The sequence below is a fragment of the Sphaerodactylus townsendi genome, linkage group LG09, assembly GCF_021028975.2.
Source record: "Sphaerodactylus townsendi isolate TG3544 linkage group LG09, MPM_Stown_v2.3, whole genome shotgun sequence".
Classification (NCBI taxonomy): Eukaryota; Metazoa; Chordata; class Lepidosauria; order Squamata; family Sphaerodactylidae; genus Sphaerodactylus; species Sphaerodactylus townsendi.
In genome coordinates, this window is record NC_059433.1 from 55,542,025 (window position 1) to 55,558,313 (window position 16,289).

The following is a 16,289-nucleotide window of genomic DNA, read 5'->3' on the forward strand; positions in this document are numbered from 1 at the left end:
TTTGGGGTCATCTGCAAATTTGATTACCATGCCTTCTATTCCATCATCCAAGTCATTGATAAAAATATTGAATAGCACTGGGCCGGGACAGAACCCTGTGGCACCCCACTAGTCACTTCTCTCCAGGATGAAGATGAGCTATTCATGAGCACCCTTTGAGTTCGGTCGCTCAATCAATTACAAATCCATCTAATAGTAGCATTGTCTAGTCCACATTTCACTAGCTTACTTGCAAGAATATTAAGGGACACCTTGTCCAAAGATTTGCTAAAATCAAGGTATGCTACGGCCATAGCATTCCCTCCATCTACCAAGCTTGTCACTCTATCAAAAAGAGAGATAAGATTAGTCTGGCATGACTTGTTTTTCAAAAACCCATGTTGACTTTTTGTGATTACAGTATTCTTTTCTAAGCGCTGGCAGACTGTCCGTTTAATGATCTGCTCCAGTCTTCCCTGGTATAGATGTCAGGCTGACTAGATGGTAATATTAGGGTCCTTTTTGAAGATGGAGATAACTTTGGCCCTCCTCCAGTCCACTGGGACTTCTCCTGTTCTCCAGGAGTTTTCAAAGATTATAGCAAGTGGTTCTAAGATTACTTTTGCCAGTACTTTTAATACCTTGGGATGTAGCTCATCAGGGCCTGGAGATTTGGATTCGTTTAAAGTAGTCAGGTGTTGCTGCACTAACTATTTATTCGGGGCTGAATTTCTCCTACTGTATCTTCTGTTTCATTTTTCCCTGGGTGAGCTGCCTTTCCTTTTTGAGAAATGACTGAGGCAAAGAAGGTGTTGAGTAGTTCTGCCTTTTCTCCAGCCCCTTTTGGCATATTGCCATCTTCTCCATGCAGTGACTCTAGTCTAGCCTATCTTTTTTCTTCCTTTTGCTATGGATATAACAAAAAAAGGCCTTATTTGTTGTTTTTAACCTCTCTGGCAACCTCAGTTCATTGTGAGCTTTAGCTTTTCTGACTTTCTCCTGAGACATCCTGGTTATTTGTTTGAATTCCTCTTTGGTGATCTTTCCCCTTTTCCATTTCTTGTACATGTCCTTTTTAAATCTTAGCTTAGTTGAAAGTTTTTTAGACAGCCATCCTTAGACAGTTTCCTTTGACACCTCCCATGTTTCCTCCTTATTGGAACTGTTTGAAATTGTGCCCTCAAGATCTCACTTTTAAGAAATTCCCATCATACCATTCTCTTTTAGTATTTTTGAGCACGGGATCGCGCCCAGCAGATTCCTAAGCTTACTGAAATCTTTCTTAAAATCTGCAATGGGTGAATGACAACGCTTAGCATCCTCTTTCCACTGTATAACAAACTCCAGGAGAACATGATCACTCCCACCTAAGAACTTCCTACCACTTCCACTCCACTAATCAGCTCATCATTATTGGTTAGGGGCGGATCTAAAATAGATGCTCCCCTTGTTGCTTCTTCCATCCTCTGGACCATGAAATTGTCTGCAAGGCAGGTAAGAAATTAGTTGGACCTGATTGCCATGGAAGAGTTTGACTCCCAAGAAATATCCAGATAATTAAAATCTCCCATGACTACTAATTCTTTTATTTCTGAAAGTTTGGTCATCTGTTCCAAGAATGCATAATCTATCTCTTCAGAATGGCATGAGGTCAGACACAATGAGTTTGGTGCTGTTTCTCTTCCCCTTAATTTTTACCCAAATGCTCTCCACCTGGCTTGCAGAATTTAAGTCACTGACCTGCTCACATCTGTCATAATGTTTTACGTATATTGCTACTCCTCCTCCTTTCCTATTTGATCTGTTTCTCTGAAATAGGTTATACCCTTCAATTCTTATGTTCCAATCATGAAACTCATCTTACCAGGTTTCAGTGATACTTATAATATCATATTTGTTTTGCTGTGTTAAGAGTGTACGTTCATCTCTGTGCATTGGAGTAGAGACATCAAAGGCCATTTCCTCTGGCTGCTTCTTTAAGGTTTTTCCCCTCCCGCTGTTGGCTTCTTGACCTATTCGCTCAGTTCTCTCTATAACCTTTGGACTATCATCACTATCACAGTCAATCATTATGTCTTGGCTCACTGTTTTGCCAAAGCTGGGATAATGAAACCAGTGGTGTATCTGCCTAGGGACAAGGGGTACCCCTTGTCCCCGGACGCCACTCTTCTGGTCACATGGGGGGTGCAAAATCGGTCCCCCATGTGACCAGGAAGTCCTGCTGGGGGAGTCTGGGGGGGAGGTGGGCACCCTAAACCTTGCCCATGTCCATGGTGACATGGGTGGGGTCAAGGGCAGTGGAGCAGAGCCAAGGTGGGCGGGGCGGGGGCAGAGCCTGGGGCGTCTTGGAGACAATTTGTCTCCAGGCGCCATTTACGCCTGGTACGCCTCTGAATGAAACAGCCTTACAAAAGCTGGGCTCATTTCTCCAGGACCAGAGACAGAGAGTAGCAGTTGGACAGAGAACACTATTATGCCAGTTATTGGTGTGGGGGGACCTGCAAGGGGCAATTCTCTCCATAATGTTGTTTGAGATAGTTAAAGTAGACCTGGATGAAACTTAATCCATTGAAGATGAAGGTTCTGCGGCTGTGCTGGAACTACTAGCTATGAACTCTTGACAGTATGCAGCTATCACCTGTACTGACTGTCAAGTGCTTAGGCATGATCCTGGATGCTTCCTTATCTATGGAGGCCCAGGTCTCAAATATGGCATGCTTGGTTCCAGGTGGTATGCCAGATCAGATTCAGTGTTCTGGTACTCACCTTCAAAGCTCTAAAAAGTCTGGGATCATCGTCCCTGTAAGACAGCCACTCCCAAAATGCTTTGCACTCTACCAACAATTTACTGGTGGTGTCTGGCCCTATACCAGCTGTCCTCAGTCAGGACCAGAGGTGTTTTAAGCCAGGCCCCAGCCTGGTGGAACACTCTGTCAAATGAAACCAGGGCCCCTAGGAATTTTTTGCAATTCCACAAAGCCTGTAAGATGGAGCTGTTCTGCCAGACCCATAGTTGAGGACAGCAATGGTTTCCATCTTTACTGGCCTCCCCCACTTCTTCCCCCTTTCCCTCCCCCAATATGATGGATGATGGCTACAATGATACACGGATGACAATAACTGGATGAATTTATTTGAGGGTGCCAAATATGCTACGGAAATCATGAGATTTTATCAGATTTTATGAGCTTTTATCATTTTGGTTGTTTATAATACTATTATTCTTTGTTGTAAGTTTCCCTGAGCCCTGTTGGAGAAGGGTGGCATAGAATACCAATAAATTGTTTTATATTATGTTTTATGTTTTATATTATGTATTATGTTTTATATTATGTTGTATATGTTGTATATGTTATATATTATGTATTATGTTTTATATTATGTTGTTCACCGCCCGGAGCCCTTCAGGGATCGGGCGGTATAGAAATTGAAATAATAAATAAATAAATAAATATAAATAAATAAATAAATAAATTCCTAGCTCCTAAACCCATAACAACCAACAAAAAACATCGTTTTAGAAATGCACTGCCCCAATAAGAATAAATGGAAACCCATAATCACACACTGTGGATGATGGTACACAGAAACAAGATGCTTTCACTTCCTTTGCTCTCTAGTAGACTGCAGCTGCAGTCTGTCAGTTACAAAACAGGAGGAAGAAGGACTCGATGGTCTCTGTAACCATATCCCTTTTAAGTGTATTCTGCAGTGTTCATTGGACTAATAGGAGGGTTTGGGAGAAGCCATGAAGTGGTGCCATGAAGTGGTAAAGTTAAGGATTTTGTCAGTTCTGTTGCCACAGGACTGTCAAGATGTTTAAGTGACAAATTACTCAGACCACCTGGACAGAAGGATCAAATCATTTGTGCTGTTGTAACCATAAACTAATCCCACTTCAGGTTTCTGTGGGATGGCAGTTTATTATCAGCCAATCCCGGAGTTCATCTGCATCTCTTTGTACATTCTGTGTCTGCATCAAAGGGCCTGGACCTGGCCACTATCATCAACTCCAAGAGGCCTGAATGGATTACCATGACATTACACCCCTGTATCTGTAACTCCTGTGACTCTTTGTTTTAATTATGTTTAGCCACTTTGTCCCCTTCCGCACATGCAAAATAATGCGTTTTCAAACCACTGTTTGCAAGTGGATTTTGCTATTCCGCACAGCTTCAAAGAGCACTGAAAGCAGTTTGAAAGTGCATTATTCTGCAAATGCGGAATGAGCCTCTGAGAGTCTTTGTTCTAGATGGCTGGAAAAGCAGAATATAAATACAAAGCACATTAAGTTAATAACAGACTCTAAGGCATTATGGCCTTGTAGCAGTGGTGAGTTCTCCTGCTCACCAACAACATGCAGGCAAAGGGTGTACACAGTTTTTGATCAAGGTGTGTCCTGAAGCTTTCCAGAACTGAACAATCACTATTTTTGTTAATACTGGAATGTCGCCATGTATTGTTACCAAAGAAAACATGCTGCATATCAGCCAAAGAGACCAAATACTTGCTAATTTTTTTAACCATTCTGTACTTAAGTAATAATATAAATATGAAATCTTTGGGTTTTTTAAATTTATCTTCCCTGTCAGTCACACTGTATTTCATAGCTGTGCTTATAACCATGACCTGGTGGTACAAATGTACCAACTAGTGTGTGATTCACACTTCTATGCGGTACCAAAATGTGTATGTGTGTACTTTCAAGACACAGCTGACATGATGGCCCCACAGGATTTTCAAGACAAGAAACTTTTGGAGGTAGTTTGCCATTGCCTGCCTCTGCATCACATCCCTGCAATTCCTTGAAAGCCTCCCATCCAAATTCTGACTAGGGCCAACCCTACTTAGCTTCTGAGATCTGATGTGATCAGGCTAGCCTGGGGATATCCATGTCAGAAATACCAAAATATTGCTTTCTAATTACATTCTATGGAAGATTTTTTTTAAATTTCAGGCTTCCAGAAAGTTTTACAGGTAGATATTTTATTATTTAGTTACCATTTCTGTTTTCTGAGGCAGAAACAGGTGTCTGGAGTATCCTCATTAATTAAATGTAAGATCTGTCTTACCCCTTTACCCTCTGTAATGTAGTGCAGGGACAGGAATTCCCAAAACAAAGTACAAATGTGGACCACTTATCACAAAAATAATGCTGGTATACAGAGGAAGCACAACCTGTTAAATATGTCGGTGTAATCTTTAACAATCTTTATGTATGGGCTCAATTTATCACAGAGTGCATGACTGATCCAGGTATGCTTAGATATCTAGAAAATAACTGCATTTTCGAATCAGGTGGGGAAATATGTTTTGTAATATACAGTACTGGAATGATGGAATTCAAATAACCAATGAACAAAAATGCAATTATTCCCTAATCACTCCGAAGTTCAATACTCAATCCTTTTAATTGAAGAAGGTTCTATACTTGCCAAGGAAACAAAAAGTTAGGACTGGATCCTACCCCATCACTGAGCAAAATTTTCCCAGCAAACTTTAATGGCAACGTGCAAATTTGAACATGGGTCTCCCAATCCTACTATTTATCATGTGATTTGTAATACCAGTCTTACTACAAACAGTAAATTATGTGAGTTTGAATGTATAACGGATAACATTATGAAGTATATTTCTTGTTGATTTTCCTCTAGAGCAGGGGTAGAAAACCTGCAGCTCGAGAGCCGCATGCGGCTCTTCTGCCCTTGCACTGTGGCTCCACGAGCCGAGCCGCCAGCCTCATCCTTGCCCGCCCGTGCATCAACTGCCCGCGGTCGGCTGCCCATGGGCTTCCCCTCTCGCCCGCCCCATTGGAGGGGGGCGGGTGCTTTCCCAGCGGCTGGCAAGGCCGAGCCACCGGCTTCATCCTTGCCTGCCCTGCAGGCAGCAGGGTGGGCGCATCCATGCGCTTCTCAGAATGAGCGGAGTAAAAGGCAAAAAAACCCCAATATATATATAGTGTTATCTTTATTTTAAATGTCAAAAATTATTTGCGGCTCCAAGTGTTTTCTTTTCTTGTGGAAAACGGGTCCAAATGGCTCTTTGAGTGTTAAAGGTTCCCTACCCCTGCTCTAGAGTCTTGAAATAGCAGCCCTGGTGCTAGAAGGGCTTTCAACCAGAGTCCAGCTCAGTAGGTTAACTGCTGGCATGTACTTGCTCTGTCGACTTTGATCGCCTGCCCACCTTTTATTTCCCTTTGCCCTCCAGCAAGTAGGAAACAAAGAACACCGATAGTTATTTTGCATAAAACCTAGATAACGATCATTAAGGCCTTCCCTCTTCCCTTCTCTTTATTTATTTGTGGATGCTGCATTATAGCGGCGAGCTATTTTGCAGCGGGGGGCGACCAGAGCTACCTCATAGGAGCACCTCCTTAGTCCTGCCCCCTCTGCAAGAGCCTCACCTTAGTTTTAACAAACAGCACAAGATTTTCCGTCCGGCTTCAAGTGCCCCACGCGCCCACCCCGGCCTTCCCAAATCACTATGCAAATCCTCCCCGACCAGGAAGTAAGCAGCAAACCCTCGGCCAGGGGCCAGCCGCTGAAGTTCCTCTCTGCAGAAGAGCGCAGCTGGCCGCTCTGAGAATGAGCATTTCGACGTCGCCTTCTGTGTGTTTTCGGGTCCTTTTGCAAGAATCCCGAGTGGCCTAGTTTTGAGCGACATACCTACCGGCTGCGCCCCCCACTCCCGCAGCTGAAGCGACCGGGCGATTAATTTGCCGGTACCGGATCTCCACCTTCAGGAAAGTAAGTCCCCCCCCCACTCCCCTCTAACACGTTGGTCTGACGTCTGTTTCTTGTTCAGAGAGCTGGAAAACTGAGTTTCGGGGACGAGAAATGGCTGGACTAAAAACTGGTTAAACTTTTCCAAGTTCAGCCCAGAGTTCGTTGCCAACTAACAGCCGCGGCAAGCAGGGTTGCCGGTGGAGGGGAAGTCAAGTCGTGGTTGCCTTGTGAGGGTCAGAGCTGCCTCCGTCTGGTAGTTGCCTCTTACTAGCCAAACGTGGGAGATGCTACAGGTGGATAGAGAGTGGGCCAGCTGGGCGCAACATCGCCAGCGTTTACTTTCAGGGATCTCGTACGTTTGATTGAACCCAAATGTCGCCTCCGGGGTGGTTTTCTGTGTTTCCCGGCTGTATTAAAGATCTCCTAACTTCGCGGTGGGGGTGGGGGTGGGGGTGGGGGTGGGGGCGGCCAGCCATGGATCTCTACATTTACCCCAGGGATAGTGAGAATGACTGGAACGGCGGGACACCTGGATCCCATCCGCCTCAGAGTTGTCCAGACTAGCCTCGGGCAGCTTTCTTTTCTCAGAGGTCCTTGGCGTCAGATCAGATAAGCAGTTTGTGCCATTCGGTTGGGTAACAAAGAGCACAATAATAGTAAAGGGCTGCTAATATCCAAGCAGGTTGATTTGTGTCAAGTCCTGAAACCTGATATCCTCTCTTATCCTCCCCCTTTTAAAGCCCTGTAATGTGGACCATATGGGAAGCACATTTTTTAAAAAGAGGAAATGGACAGTTTGTGCTTCTGACCTCCTAGAGGAACCTTTCTCTGAACACGAGATAAAACCTGTTACAATGCATGAGTAAAAGGGAAGTCAGTGTTATTTTCACAAGGGCGCTCTCGGCTTCTGCCTGAGGGAAGGGCCACGGCCACCAGTCCAGTTTAATTAATCTATCTTGTGAGGCTGATGAATTTTAAAGGGCATTTGACCTATAGTTTGAATGCTTCCTAAGGATATTTGATAGCACTTTATTCAGTATATCCATTGACAGTGCTTTGCTTTTTTTAAACAACTCCCTGGAACATCTAATAGATCTACCATTCTCCAAACAGTGTCTAAAAGCAAATAGTTTAAGTGAAGAAACATGGTGAGTAGCCCAAAAGGTTTTTTTAAAAATGAAGCATATTTCTTTTATTTTTCAAGAGAGTGAAATCCTGGGCATGCTTGCTCAGAATGAAGTTCCACTGTCCTCAGTAGGGTTTAATCATCAGTTGATTAATTCATCTTGACTAAGAAATGTAGACTGTTGTTCATTTGATCAATTTACATTTTTACCCTGGGATCTATATCTTAAAGGTGTGGTTTCATTTTGTCTCCACTAGTCCTCTTGACTATTCCCCTTTCAAGTTTAGGATTTTCAAAGTCTTGTCACTGTTTATCCCATAACTCTTCTGGCTTTCAGTGCAGAATGAACAAAAGTTAACAGTTAATGAGGGTAGTGGATTACTGTGAGCTGACATAATACACTAAAACAAAATGTCTTAATTTTAAAAATGGGGCAATACAGCAGCAAAAATTGCTTCCTGTTTTTTCAGTTACCCGAAAGGGAACCAACTAAATGTGACATGAGGCGAGTACTAGCCGTTCTGCTTGAAAGCAGCAATGCCTTGGGGAACAAAAACAGTTGCTTATTTAAATTAAAACATTTGCTCTTTTGGTATATTTACCACCCACTCATCCCTCAAAGTGGTTAAAATGGTGAAGCAAGTCCGCACCTGCTTAGTTGCAAAATGTTTATATACCATTCCAGCTTATTCACTGGGGCAGTCTTTTATTTGGGTTTGGGGAATGTTATCCTGTGCAGTTCTAAATGGGGGAACTGTTCTGTTTCTGTAATTCCATATCCTTGTTACTGACTGGTGTTCATAAAAAATAATTTTATAAATTACCTTAATTCTTTTGGTCAGAAGGGTGTAATACAAATGCTATAAATAAATAACATTTAGTAACTTATCAATATGCATAGCATTCGAAAATAAAATGAAATGCAGATTTTCCCAAAGAGAGGAACTGGAGGAGGATGGGAGGTGACAGGAATAGAGGTCAGTCTCCTTTCCTCCTATGAGACAGGATGGGCAAAGGGGAAGTCAGATGGTGACAGAGTTTCCAACAGTACTAAAAAAAAACCCTCACTGTGTGCCTCCCCTCTGTACTCTACAGGCCATGAACAGTTGTGGGCAAGACATGAAACAAGTGAAGAATATTCAGAAAAGTATAACCATAGTTTGGTTAACTTGGACCTTGTCATTTTAAGCTCATTCATTGTTGTTTTAAGCACATTCTACAGTGACTATTGTGGTACTTTGGTATGAATAAAGCAGCTGTTGCTTTATCACTTTTATTAAAGATTTTTAAGCACACAAAACTGGTCTTGAGGAACATATAGCTTAGCAATGATAATTTTTATAATGATACTTTTATCATTGTTGATTAGATTTAGGCAGTGATTCTAGGTACATTTAGTTGGGAGTAAGTTCCACTGAATTCAGTAATCATCAAATTTGTTATGCTGATAATGGCAGAATGCCATTTTGGGAACTATCTTATGGAATACAACTTTGTAGTGTAGCGAGAAATATACTTCAAAAAGAATAATCCTTTATCATTACTTCTTTATTTTAATTGTTTAGAACTTCTACTATAGCATTGTGTAATACTATTAGTTTGATCAGATATTGTATAATGTACTTTATGATTTTTGTTAGATTATTATAAATATTGGTTAATTTCCATTATTATATCATTCTCTACTGTCAGAAACAGATATACATATTAATTGTCTATGTATTAGATTATTGGGTATCGTGTGCTTGTTTTGGCAGTGATCACCTACAGCTCAGACTGGATGTTGATTTTAAAAGCGCTGGTTTTGTCTTGGAAGCCTGATGTTGCTTGACTTGTTTTGTGAAAGACTTTTCAATGTTTTTCTCAAAAATATGTTTTTATGATAGTACTGCTGTTCATATTGCTTTGCTAATGATTTGTCTTTGTTCTCTGTGTGGGTATGCATGTGAAAGCTAAAGACAATGCTTTTAATCTATTTTGACCTACAAAGTTTTCTTTTCCAATGCATTGATTCCTCTTCCCTTTTTCTTTTCTGTTGTGCTGTTCAGGTAATATACTTACTCTTCCTTTTGCATAAATTATTCACTAATTATCTGCTTGGAGAGGCTGCATGGTGTACTGGCTAAAGCACTGGTCTCTAATCTGGAGAACTGGGTTTGATTCCCCACTCTTCCACATGACACCTGCTGGGTGACCTTGGGTCATTCACAATTCTCCCAGTACGCTCTCAGCCCTCATGGAGGCAATCAATGGCAAACTACCTCAGAACGTCTCTGCAAGTCAGCTGTGACTTAACAGCACACACAAACCCAATGAACTGCTTCTCTTGGGCCCTTTCCGCACGGGCCAATAACGATGCTCTGGGGACGGCAAAAATGCCGTCCCCAGGGAGCCGTTGGCACAGGCGGCGCTGCCAAAATGCAGCAGCAACAACCTGGCTCCCTTCCCCCTCCCCCAGGGCAGCCTCAGGCCTCCTCCAAAAACCTCCCTCCTGGAGGGAGGTTTTTGGCACAACAGCGCATTCCCGGCGGCGCGGTGCGAACGGCACCACTGGGAATGCACTGTTGTCCCCGTCCCTCTCCCACTCACCTCGTCGCCTCCATCGCCCTGCTGGCCTCCAAAGGCCCTCCCTCGCTGTCCTCCGACCCCTGGAGGTTGGAGGGCAGCGTGGGCTGGTCTACGGAGGCCAGCAGGGCGACGGAGGCGATGGGAGAGGGACGGGGAAGAGGCGGGTCGGCCGGGCAACGGTGCTCCATGGCGCTGTCATCCCAACCGGTTCTGGGACCGTCCATGCGGACGGTCCCAGCGTTGTCGGGTCGGTGTAATCTATGTGCGGAAGGGGCCAAGGTCTCTCCGGTGTCAGGTTTCTAAGCCTGGTTCAAAACCACATGAGCCATGAGGTCAAAACCTACAGTTTACACGAGGAACAGACATGCTTACATAACTAATAAAAGGATCACATTTCCCTGTGAAGTTATCCTAAATACTGCTGCAACAAATAGTTGGATTTGAATATATATTCACAGTACATTAGGATACTGTGTAGTGCATAGGATAAAAAGAACATTGCCTAACCTTTATTCAACACCTTTTAAGTATTAAAAGAAATGACTTTTGCACCCCATTATTTTCTTGTTATAAGTCTTTTTTAATGAAAGGGAGTTGGAGAACATAGTTTAAGACAGATGCCGGAATTTCAGATGGGGAAGTGAAAGTTTCTGAGGTAGTCTGGAAGAGGAGGGGGAAGTGGAGAAATCTATATTTGGAGACACGGAGCTCAAGTTGAGACGCCCAAGATATTTAACGTGATACCTAGTATGTGACTGATTTATGGTAAAATATGTGTGTGCTTTTGAGTACGCCTCCAGGTTACTTAAGTCTGTGTCGCATATGTGCAGTCTCTATGAGTTATGGGGTTAATGTCATAAGTGTCTGCTGCCAATATGGATACTGGCCTCCTTTTGGATCACTCTCAGGAGGCACTCTGCTATAGAGTAGGAGAAGTGGAGCTTCAGTACTATCTGGCTGCTTTAAACTCTTCTAAAGAAAAAGCCTCCTCTTTGCTGCTTTAACCTTATCTTCTCCAGTGCAAAACAATCTCCGTAAGTTACCTGTTGTTGAAATATGCTCTAGATATATGAATTAAGGTGACATTAATGAACTAAAACAGTAGTAGTAACTGAATGAAATTCTCTATTATGGGGCATCTTTGTGGACCAGACTATATGAACTTAAAAAAACTATTGTTCCATTTGTTCATTTATTTACTAATTACAATTTACTAATAAGTTGGAACTGATAGAGCACACAGAAAATGACACTGCACTCTTCCTACTGCCACCCTTTTGTAAAGGATAGGACCAGATTTTGAAAGCTGTCTGGTTTTATGGGAATATTACCATTTTGATTTCATTTCTCCCATGTGAGAAACAAACCCATGAGTCTCTATTTTCACATTTTTTCTCTCCTCACACTGAAATTTGCCAATAAGTTGAACACATTTTCAACATTGTTTGTATATCAATGCACAGGTGTAGCTGCAACAGGGACATGTGGGGACATTTGCCCTGGGCATCCCCCGTTGCGTCACATGGTAAGCAGAAAATCATTTCCCACCCTTCCAGGAAGGAGGAGGGCATGGCTGGGCCTGGGCACATTCGTGCACCACCCGGGACGAGGCCTGCCCCCGTCGGCCAGCCTGGTGAGCCATGGGTGTGCTTTCTGTCTGTCTGGAGAGCACACCCATTGGCCCACCAGGCTGGCCGATATCGTGTCCAGACCCAGCCATGCTAGACCTGGCCACCAGCTAAGTGCGGCGCACAGGGAGCAGGGCACAGGGGGTGGGGCACGCGGGCCATTTGGAGGTACCGGAAATTTTGGAGTCTGCCCGGGGCGCCATTTTCCATATTACACCACTGCATCAATGACATGTAAATTGTGTAAGGAGAAAGGACAGCAGTGAAAACAAAATAACTTGAATCCAATGCCAATGACCCCACACAAAATAAAAAAGGAGCACAAATGACCACGTGTAACACTTCTATCACTCATCTGTTCTTACATGTACTTTTCCCTGTCTCACTGTTCACTTCTCTTATTGGCACTATAAGAACTATAAAAACATGCACTCCTGTTTTATACATAAACTAGCAGGATACCTGTTCTTCGCTATGGAGATTATAAAAATTTCCCCTCCTTTTCCCTCCCCTCCCTTACATGCCACCCCTCACTCCCTCCCCTTCCCTTGAATGACACCTCTCACTCCTTCCCCTCCCCCTCCCTCCGCTAGGGTGGGTGGGCCATGTCCAGATGCCGGGCCTTCCCTCCCCTTCCTTGCATGCCACCCCTCACTCCTCCCCTTCCCTTGCATGGCAAAAAAACTGAAACTACTGAAAAATACTAAAAATATGAAACATACCTGATAAAATTACTCTTGAAGTTTGAAATAGCATGAATTCATAAAAATATTCATACTGGAAAAATACTGAAAATATAGAATGTACGGCATAAAAATACCCTTAAAGGTTGCAATTTCAGGAATTTATAAAAATAAAGATCCTTTAAAAGGGAGCAGCAGTGGCGTAGGAGGTTAAGAGCTCGTATATCTAATCTGGAGGAACCGGGTTTGATTCCCAGCTCTGCTGCCTGAGCTGTGGAGGCTTATCTGGGGAATTCAGATTAGCCTGTACACTCCCACACACGCCAGCTGGGTGACCTTGGGCTAGTTACAGCTTCTCGGAGCTCTCTCAGCCCCACCTACCTCACAGGGTGTTTGTTGTGAGGGGGAAAGGGCAGGGAGATTGTAAGCCCCTTTGAGTCTCCTGCAGGAGAGAAAGGGGGGATATAAATCCAAACTCTTCTTCTTCTTCTAAAAACACTGAGAATACTAAAACATAGTGAAAATATAAAAGTTACCTGATAAAAATACCGTGAAACGGTGAAAGTTTCAAATGTAATGAATTCATAAACACTATTAACTATTTACAAACGGTAGGATGAGTTTCTGTCTCAGGATAAAACATTAAAAGGCAAATAATCACCACCCCTAGCTTTGTGGTCTACATAACCATACTAATAACTTGTTCAGCATACAGTTTTCATTTCTCCCTCAGATTAAGTGCTCAAAACTTTCCTGTAAACAATATTCTTGGTTTTTCTCTCTGGTTGAAGGATGACCAAGTTGTCAGGTGAACTAACTCTGGAGCACTCTGAATGTCCCTCTTATTGTTATCACCCCCAATAAAGTATATCCGAAGAAATAACGGCTGCTGCTGGGGTCCCATCATGAGGCTTCCTATCCTGTGGTAGATCTGTCCCTGCACTTTGAATGTTGGCATGAAATTGCTCTCTTTCACCTCTCGGGTTCCAAAATACGTCATTTGGAAGCATCCACTGTATTTCCAGGAAGCAAAAGAAAGTGTTCTGCCATTGGATGCTGATGCGTGAGAAGGCTGTGAAGAGGTTCAGGGTAAGGTTGAATGGCAGGGAGCTGAACTTTACCGCCACTGCAGCACATTTCTGGGGGCTCATTCCTCCACTTCAGAGCATGACACCAAGCACAGCGCAATCGAAGTCCGAGATCAATCACCTTGTCTCCACAGTAATCAATGTGAGATCCATATTCAAAACCCAACAAATATTTTTTAGTCCAAGGTGATAATTTGATTTGTAATCTTTTTTTATTGTATTTGGCTGTAGCAGTCTGGTTAACATGAGGGTTGTTAGAAGAATACTTTTTCACAGCCTCGCTATGAACTTCGGGGTGACATTCAGCATACTTCATCAGAACCTCTCTATTAACTTCGGGGTGACTTTAAGCACACCTCATCACAGCCTCTCTATTAACTTCAGGGTGACATTCAGCATACCTCATCACAGCCTGTCTGTGAACTTCGGGGTTGTTTTTCGCATATTTTGCAGCAGCTTCCTGTAGTTGTCTTTTTCTAATTGAATCTGTTAATCACTTTTTGTGGTTAATCCCTCTCCTCCCTTTAGCTGTTTCAACAGAAGGAACAGGTTCGTATGCGGTGAGGATGTTGGTGGTAGAATCCAGTTGGGCCACCATTGGCTCCATTGTGCTTGTTGTTTGGTGGGCATTATCAGAGGAGACTTTGTTTCGATTCATTACACATGGGAGTAGAGGCATCAAAAGTGCCCTTCATTAAAGAATCTTCTGTGAAGCGAATCATTTGACTCACCAAACTGCATCCTTTAGCTGGCTTGGCAAGCAAGGTTTTGCTAACTGTCACCTTTAGAATGTTCATGCAGATGGCCAGAGTTCAACAGTAACGCAGATGGCCAGAGTTCAACAGTAAATGTGTCATAACTCAAGTAAAACTGAATATTTTGAAAAATCCTTTCTTAGTGAGCACCTAAACCACATAATGAACCGGTGTGCCAAATTTCAACTTTGTAGGTTAGGTGGTGTTTGAGTTCTTTTGATGAGTCAGTGAGTCAGTCTGTCAGTCAGTGGTATTTCACGTTTATAGATATAGATTATAGATAAAGATTACACCTTTCCTACTTCCTAGTTCTTCTTCCATTTAGAGTAAGAACAGGTACTTGCACAATTGCAGGCAACCTCTTGTTGCTTTTCTCCAAGTTGCTTCAAGTGTGTCATTTGCTGTATTAGATGTTTCTAGATTTTTTTGCGAGTTTTACTTCACTCCTGTAGAATCCACGGTTTCCACAGGGTAAGCAAACTATAGCATTCAAAGTGCTTCTGTTTGTTTTCCCTGGCTGCTATTTGACAGGGCTTGTATGGGGGACACCCAACAATAAAAAATAATTTAACTAAGTAGAGTTTATTATAACGTGTCTGAAAGCATGGAGCAAAGGCAGTCGTTGATACAACTGAGAGCAGTTTCTTAGTTTTATCTTTAATTATCTATTCTTGATTAAAGGCTAGTTTTCATAGAAATGTTGTGTAAAATACAAAGCAGAAGTCTTCGTATCAGTGCCATCAAAAGGTTTATATTCAGCTCTTTTGTGGTCTGGCTGGATCCCAGGCTAAGCAGTAAAAGTCAAAACTGCTATTTACAAAAGCAGAACAGCAAAAAGCAACTATGGGGACTGGGATAAAGAAATGCTTTTATATACATGAGAAAGCTTGAAACATTTATATGTGTTATGTGTGCATGTGTTAATATGTTAGGGCACTTTAGTTCACACTGAATGATACACTTTCAAACCACTTTCAGTTCACTTTAGCAATCATTTGACAGTATATTTTCCCTCGGGTTGTCAGTCCATCCTGGCTACAGGCAGGGGTTTGGGGGGTTATACCTTATCTCCAGACTACAGGTATCAACTCACCCCAAAATCTCTAGTAGTTTCCCTAACCTGGACCTGGTAACCCCCCAAACCTCTTGTGAGTCAATGGGGCTTACTTCTAAGTAGATCTGTTTAGGGTTTCCCTTAATTTCTTACATTAAAAGATTGTGTTTGTCTTGTAGTAACTTGTGATTCATTTTGATATTTAATAACTTTCTCAGGTTTCCTTTTTGTTGTGATCCATGTTGGTATTTTTCTACTATATTCAGTACATTCAGTGAGAAATCCATTTCCTGATGTATCTTTTTATTTTCCTCCCATTTCAGACATTGTTCTACTATTTGCTGTACTATCTAAGAAAATCTTACCCTAAACAGCAACATTTACACATTTTAGAAAATCATACCCCTAATCCCCTTCTGTACGGACAGAATAATGCACTTTCAATTCACTTTCACAATTATTTGCAAGTGGATTTTGCTATTCTGCACAGTAAAATCCAGCTTCAAAGTGCATTGAAAGTGGATTGAAAGTGCATTTCTGCACATGTGGAAGGGGCCCTAGTTTAGCAATAACAATAGAAAACTTGTAAAGCCTCTAACATAAAGTGACCAGATTTTAACACTGGTAAAGTGGAACACCATTGACCTTCGCGCCCCGCCCTTCCAGGTATCTACTTCCAGGCT

At 42.6% G+C, this 16,289-nt stretch overlaps 1 protein-coding gene across 3 annotated transcripts in view; it reads left to right on the top strand.

Moving 5' to 3' along the window:
- Positions 1–6,476: 6,476 nt before the first annotated feature.
- LYN (LYN proto-oncogene, Src family tyrosine kinase) overlaps positions 6,477–16,289 on the top strand; it is a 45,588-nt gene continuing 35,775 nt past the window's right edge. For 2 of the 3 annotated variants that reach the window (XM_048508223.1, XM_048508225.1), the window contains exon 1: positions 6,477–6,725. The gene's annotated coding sequence lies outside the window, so the exon portion shown is untranslated. Of the gene's footprint in view, positions 6,726–7,755; positions 7,853–16,289 lie in introns of those variants that run through there. The other variant, XM_048508224.1, reaches the window with a different exon arrangement.